A 7,500-nucleotide genomic window follows, 5' to 3' on the forward strand; every position below is an offset into this window, starting at 1 on the left:
GGAAAGTGGTTTATGACTTGTCCAGAGAAGAAAGTGGTTCATGACTTGTCCAAAGAGGAGAGTGGTTTATGACTTGTCCAACTGGTTTATGACTTGTCCAGAGAGGAAAGTGGTTTATGACTTGTCCAGAGAAGAAAGTGGTTTATGACTTGTCCAGAGAGGAGAGTGGTTTATGACTTGTCCAGAGAGGAAACTGGTTTATGACTTGTCCAGAGTGGAAAGTGGTTTATGACTTGTCCAACTGGTTTATGACTTGTCCAGAGAGGAAACTGGTTTATGACTTGTCCAAAGAGGAAAGTGGTTTATGACTTGTCCAACTGGTTTATGACTTGTCCAGAGTGGAAAGTGGTTTATGACTTGTCCAACTGGTTTATGACTTGTCCAGAGAGGAAACTGGTTTATGACTTGTCCAAAGAGGAAAGTGGTTTATGACTTGTCCAGAGAAGAAAGTGGTTTATGACTTGTCCAGAGAGGAGAGTGGTTTATGACTTGTCCAACTGGTTTATGACTTGTCCAGAGAGGAAACTGGTTTATGACTTGTCCAAAGAGGAAAGTGGTTTATGACTTGTCCAGAGAAGAAAGTGGTTTATGACTTGTCCAGAGAGGAGAGTGGTTTATGACTTGTCCAACTGGTTTATGACTTGTCCAGAGAGGAAACTGGTTTATGACTTGTCCAGAGTGGAAAGTGGTTTATGACTTGTCCAACTGGTTTATGACTTGTCCAGAGAGGAAAGTGGTTTATGACTTGTCCAACTGGTTTATGACTTGTCCAGAGAGGAAACTGGTTTATGACTTGTCCAGAGTGGAAAGTGGTTTATGACTTGCCCAATATTGTTTTGGTTAATGAGTTGTCACTTCAACTTGCGGCTGCGGTTTTGCTTGAATAACTGTTGCCGGGCTTAATACACGTCCCAGCGGGCGAATTTGAAGGGGGTGCCCGGGCTTGGGGTCACGTTGGTGGGGTGGTGGAGGGTCTGTGTGCCCTTCGGTCCTGGTCCCGTTGGGAAGGAGGTAGGCGTGCTGCCGAGTGTGCTTCCCCGGACGGGAGGAGCGGTTCAAATCGTGTGCCTTCGGCGGTGGCGGGGAGAGAGCGCAGCTGGGGCGGGTGCGGTGTGGAGACGGAGTCCCTTCTTCCCCGAGGGGGCTAGGGCACTGCCGGTGCGGGTGCAGGCTTACGGCCCGGTGCCTTTTGGTGTTGGGGGTTGCGGTTGGGGTTCGGTTTAGGGTTAGGCGATAGGGTTAGGGATAGGGTTAGGGTTAGGGATAGGGTTAGGCGATAGGGTTAGGGATAGGGTTAGGGTTAGGGTTAGGGATAGGGTTAGGGTTAGGGTTAGGGATAGGGTTAGGGTTAGGGTTAGGGATAGGGTTAGGGTTAGGGATAGGGTTAGGGTTAGGCGATAGGGTTAGGGTTAGGGATAGGGTTAGGGTTAGGCGATAGGGTTAGGGTTAGGGATAGGGTTAGGGTTAGGCGATAGGGTTAGGGTTAGGGATAGGGTTAGGGTTAGGGATAGGGTTAGGGTTAGGGTTAGGGATAGGGTTAGGGTTAGGGATAGGGTTAGGCGATAGGGTTAGGGTTAGGGTTAGGGTTAGGGTTAGGGATAGGGTTAGGGTTAGGGATAGGGTTAGGGTTAGGCGATGGGGTTAGAGCTAGGGTTAGGGTTAGGGTTAGGGATAGGTTTAGGGTTAGGGGATAGGGTTAGGGTTAGGGATAGGGTTAGGGTTAGGGTTAGGGTTAGGCGATAGGGTTAGGGATAGGGTTAGGGTTAGGCGATAGGGTTAGGGATAGGGTTAGGGTTAGGGTTAGGGATAGGGTTAGGGTTAGGGTTAGGGTTAGGGATAGGGTTAGGGTTAGCGTTAGGGATAGGGTTAGGGTTAGGGATAGGGTTAGGGTTAGGGTTAGGGATAGGGTTAGGGTTAGGGATAGGGTTAGGGATAGGGTTAGGGTTAGGCGATGGGGTTAGAGTTAGGGATAGGGTTAGGGTTAGGGTTAGGGATAGGGTTAGGGTTAGGCGATAGGGTTAGGGATACGGTTAGGGGTAGGGATAGGGAGTATCTGGGACGGGCAGAGACTCCTCGGCGGTCCCCCCGGTCCCTGGCGGGCAGACGGACCTCCTGGGCCGGAGGCAGCCTCCGCCGGCGTTACACCCTGTCCCTGGCGGGCAGAGGGACCTCCTGGGCCGGGTGCAGCCTCCGCCGGCGGACCCCCCGGTCCCTGGCGGGCAGAGGGAGCTCCTGGGCCGGGTGCAGCCTCCGGCGGCGGTCCCCCCGGTCCCTGGCGGGCAGAGGGAGCTCCTGGGCCCGGTGCCGCCTCCGCCGGCGGTCCCCCCGGTCCCTGGCGGGCAGAGGGACCTCCTGGGCCGGGTGCAGCCTCCGCCGGAGGACCCCCCGGTCCCTGGCGGGCAGAGGGAGCTCCTGGGCCGGGTGCAGCCTCCGGCGGCGGTCCCCCCGGTCACTGGCGGGCAGAGGGAGCTCCTGGGCCGGGTGCAGCCTCCGGCGGCGGTCCCCCCGGCCCCTGGCGGGCAGAGGGAGCTCCTGGGCCCGGTGCAGCCTCCGCCGGCGGTCCGCCCGGTCCCTGGCGGGCAGAGGGACCTCCTGGGCCGGGTGCAGCCTCCGCCGGCGGTCCCCCCGGTCCCTGGCGGGCAGAGGGAGCTCCTGGGCCGGGTGCAGCCTCCGGCGGCGGTCCCCCCGGTCCCTGGCGGGCAGAGGGAGCTCGTGGGCCCGGTGCAGCCTCCGCCGGCGGTCCCCCCGGTCCCTGGCGGGCAGAGTGACCTCCTGGGCCGGGTTCAGCCTCCGCCGGCGGTCCCCCCGGTTCCTGGCGGGCAGAGGGAGCTCCTGGGCCGGGCTCAGCCTCCGCCGGCGGTCCCCCCGGTCCCTGGCGGGCAGAGTGACCTGCTGGGCCCGGTGCAGCCTCCGCCGGCGGTCCCCCCGGTTCCTGGCGGGCAGAGGGAGCTCCTGGGCCCGGTGCAGACTCCCCCGGCGGTGCACCGGTCCCCGGCGGGCAGAGGGCGCTCGTGTACCGGGTGCAGCGTCCGCCGGCGGTGCACCGGTCCCTGGCGGGCTCAGAGAGCGCCTCGGCCGGGGATCGTCTCGTCCCAACGTCCGCCTGGTCCGTGGCCCGCAGGGGGCGCTGTCGGGCGGGGTACGGCCACGGCCCGACGTGCCTCCGGTGGGCTGCGGTCAGTGTGTGCCGCCGTTGGCCGGCTGCGGGGCTTGGTGCTGTTCCAGCCGTGCGTTAGGTGGGCGAACGGCAGGGGGCGCCCCTTGGGCGGGTGGCGGGCCCCGCGCGGGCCAGCCGTGGGGGGTCACGGTCCGCCGCCGGGGCGTCCAAAGGGCGGCGAGAGGCCGTCCGCCGGTGCTGACAAGTCATAAACCAGCGGCGGTGACAAGTCATAAACCAGCGGCGGTGACAAGTCATAAACCAGCGGCGGTGACAAGTCATAAACCAGCGGCGGTGACAAGTCATAAACCAGGACAAGGTTGTTGACGGCGCCGGGCGGCGGCGAAGCGGCTCACCCCGGGGCAGGGTGGCGATTCGAGGAGGGGCGCCCACCCGGCCGCCAAGGCCGCCGCCGGCGGGGGCCGGGGGCGCCGTTTTGAAAAAGAACCGTAGGCCGGATGGGGTCCGATCCACCCACCTTATGCCGACGCCGAGACCTCATTCCCGGCATGACTACCGGTGGTCCGTCCCGCTGGTCTGCCACTTGCGTTTGGCGTCACGAGGGGTTGGCGGGGTACCTGCAGATTGGTAGGAGGTGGAAAATCGAGAAATGGACTTTGGTCGGAAAGGTCCCCTCGAGCCTCCAGGTCTGCGGAGACCGACCCGGGCTGCCGCCCCGCCGGCCGCTCGGCCCGATCGGGCGCGAATTTCTTCCGATTTTCGCCCTTTTTTCGGGTTTTCGGCCGGCGCTCCAAACGGCGGCCCGACGCCCCGCCGAGGCCGGGGACGTCTCTCCGGAGCGCGAGGGACCGGATCAGACCTCGTCGGCACTGGCATGGCCACCGCAACGCTCGGACTTAGCCTGGGGAGGCTGGTCGAGGCGGTGGCAAGTCATGAACCAGTGGAGTCTGGCGGAGACTGTGGCAAGTCATAAACCAGTCGGACTTAGCCTGTGGAGGCTGGTCCAGGCAGCGGCAAGTCATAAACCAGTCGGACTTAGCCTGTGGAGGCAGGTCCAGGCAGTGGCAAGTCATAAACCAGTCGGACTCAGCCTGTGGAGGCAGGGCCAGGCAGTGGCAAGTCATGAACCAGTGGCAAATCATAAACCAGTCGGACTTAGCCTGTGGAGGCAGGTCCAGGCAGTGGCAAGTCATGAACCAGTGGCAAATCATAAACCAGTCGGACTTAGCCTGTGGAGGCAGGTCCAGGCAGTGGCAAGTCATGAACCAGTGGCAAATCATAAACCAGTCGGACTTAGCGTGTGGAGGCAGGGCCAGGCAGTGGCAAGTCATGAACCAGTGGCAAATCATAAACCAGTCGGACTTAGCCTGTGGAGGCAGGGCCAGGCAGTGGCAAGTCATGAACCAGTGGCAAATCATAAACCAGTCGGACTTAGCCTGTGGAGGCAGGGCCAGGCAGTGGCAAGTCATGAACCAGTGGCAAGTCATAAACCAGTCGGACTTAGCCTGTGGAGGCAGGGCCAGGCAGTGGCAAGTCATAAACCAGTCGGACTTAGCCTCTGGCGACTTCCAGGAGGTCTATGAGGTCCTGTGCCGCCGCTTTACCGGGGCCAAGGTTGCAGGAGAGCGGAACGGAGGAGTGGATTGGTCCCGCCGACGGGGCACGTGCATATATGAAAAGTGCACCCTACCGTTAGTTAATCACTTGCCCTCGGAAGTGTATGAGGTCGTGTCCAGCCGTGGTACCGGGGACACAGTGGGGGTGTTCCCGCTAAAGGGAGCGGATTGGTCCCGCCGAGCTGCCACTTGCATTTGTGGTCGAGTGTCTCGGACAGCTGGTTAACCACTTGCCCTCGGTAGTGCCGATGAGGTTTTGAAAAAGCCGATCTGCGGGGACTTGGAGCGCCTTCCTCGGATGGACTACCGGGCGCCCTCCCGCCGATTTGCCATTTGCGTTTGGCGTCCCGAGGGGTTGGCGGGGTACCTGCAGATTGGTAGGAGGTGGAAAATCGAGAAATGGACTTTGGTCGGAAAGGTCCCCTCGAGCCTCCAGGTCTGCGGAGACCGACCCGGGCTGCCGCCCCGCCGGCCGCTCGGCCCGATCGGGCGCGAATTCTTTCCGATTTTCGCCCTTTTTTCGGGTTTTCGGCCGGCGCTCCAAACGGCGGCCCGACGCCCCGCCGAGGCCGGGCACGGCTCCCCGCCGCGCAAGGGGCCGTGTTTGCCTTGGTCTGCCTTGGAATTGTCACCAAACGCCCGCGCTTCGCCTGGGGAGGCTGGCCGAGTCGGTGGCAAGTCATGAACCAGTGGAGGCTGGTGGAGACAGTGGCAAATCATAAACCAGTCGGACTTAGCCTGTGGAGGCTGGTGGAGACAGTGGCAAGTCATAAACCAGTCGGACTTAAGCCTGTGGAGGCAGGTCCAGGCAGTGGCAAGTCATGAACCAGTCGGACTCAGCCTGTGGAGGCAGGTCCAGGCAGTGGCAAGTCATGAACCAGTGGCAAATCATAAACCAGTCGGACTCAGCCTGTGGAGGCAGGGCCAGGCAGTGGCAAGTCATGAACCAGTGGCAAATCATAAACCAGTCGGACTCAGCCTGTGGAGGCAGGTCCAGGCAGTGGCAAGTCATGAACCAGTGGGAAATCATAAACCAGTCGGACTCAGCCTGTGGAGGCAGGTCCAGGCAGTGGCAAGTCATGAACCAGTGGCAAATCATAAACCAGTCGGACTCAGCCTGTGGAGGCAGGGCCAGGCAGTGGCAAGTCATGAACCAGTGGAGACAGTGGCAAATCATAAACCAGTCGGACTTAGCCTGTGGAGGCTGGTGGAGACAGTGGCAAGTCATAAACCAGTCGGACTTAGCCTGTGGAGGCAGTTCCAGGCAGTGGCAAGTCATGAACCAGTGGAGACAGTGGCAAATCATAAACCAGTCGGACTTGTCCTGTGGAGGCTGGTGGAGACAGTGGCAAGTCATAAACCAGTCGGACTTAGCCTGTGGAGGCAGGTCCAGGCAGTGGCAAGTCATGAACCAGTGGAGACAGTGGCAAATCATAAACCAGTCGGACTTAGCCTGTGGAGGCTGGTGGAGACAGTGGCAAGTCATAAACCAGTCGCACTTAGCCTGTGGAGGGAAGGTGGAGACAGTGGCAAGTCATAAACCAGTCGGACTTAGCCCGTGGGGGCAGGTCCAGGCAGTGGCAAGTCATGAACCAGTGGAGGCAGGAAGTCATGAACCAGTCTGAACTGTGGAGACAGTGGCAAATCATAACCAGTCGGACTTAGCCTGTGGAGGCTGGTGGAGACAGTGGCAAGTCATAAACCAGTCGCACTTAGCCTGTGAGAGGAGACGGAGTGTGCAAGTCATAAACCAGTCGGACTTAGCCTGTGGGCATGGCAGCCAGGCAGGTACAAACCAGTCGACTTAGCCTGTGGAGGCAGTCCAGGCAGAGCCAGTCAAGAACCATTGAACAGTGGGCTATTCATAACCAGTCGACTTAGCCTGTGGAGGCTGGTGGCAAGTCATATGGCACTAGTCATAAACAGTCGGACTTAGCCTGTGGAGGGAGGTGGAGACAGTGGCAAGTCATAAACCAGTCGGACTTAGCCTGTGGGGGCAGGTCCAGGCAGTGGCAAGTCATAAACCAGTCGGACTTAGCCTCTGGCGACTTCCAGGAGGTCTATGAGGTCCTGTGCCGCCGCTTTACCGGGGCCAAGGTTGCAGGAGAGCGGAACGGAGGAGTGGATTGGTCCCGCCGATGGGGCACGTGCATATATGAAAAGTGCACCCTACCGTTAGTTAATCACTTGCCCTCGGAAGTGTATGAGGTCGTGTCCAGCCGATTTACCGAGGACAGAGTGGGGGTGTTCCCGCTAAGGTGGAGTGGATTGGTCCCGCCGAGCTGCCACTTGCATTTGTGGTCGAATGTCTCGGACAGCTGGTTAACCACTTGCCCTCGGTAGTGCCGATGAGGTTTTGAAAAAGTCGATTTGCGGGGATTTGGAGCGCCTTCCTCGGATGGACTACCGGGCGACCTCCCGCCGATTTGCCATTTGCATTTGGCGTCACGAGGGGTTGGCGGGGTGCCCGGAGATTTTCGGGAACACGATTTTTAGAACATTTTCTGGCAGCGGTAGCACTTTGAAAGTACCCAGGAAAGTGCTACTTTGAGGTACGGTCCCGATTTCAAATCGAAGGCCTTACCAATGAGCACTCGGAAGTCCTCAAGGGGTTTTAGCAACAATTTTGACGGACTTTTCGAACTCATTTGCCGGCCTAAAAATCGGTCAGAGTCCGAGCCGGCGGTAACTCTGATACAAACAATGTGTTTCTGTGAACTCTTGTGTGAGAAACATACTTGTAAAAAAAACAGACAAAGTGTTTTT

Source organism: Scyliorhinus torazame, unplaced genomic scaffold (assembly GCF_047496885.1).
Source record: "Scyliorhinus torazame isolate Kashiwa2021f unplaced genomic scaffold, sScyTor2.1 scaffold_805, whole genome shotgun sequence".
Taxonomy (NCBI): Eukaryota; Metazoa; Chordata; class Chondrichthyes; order Carcharhiniformes; family Scyliorhinidae; genus Scyliorhinus; species Scyliorhinus torazame.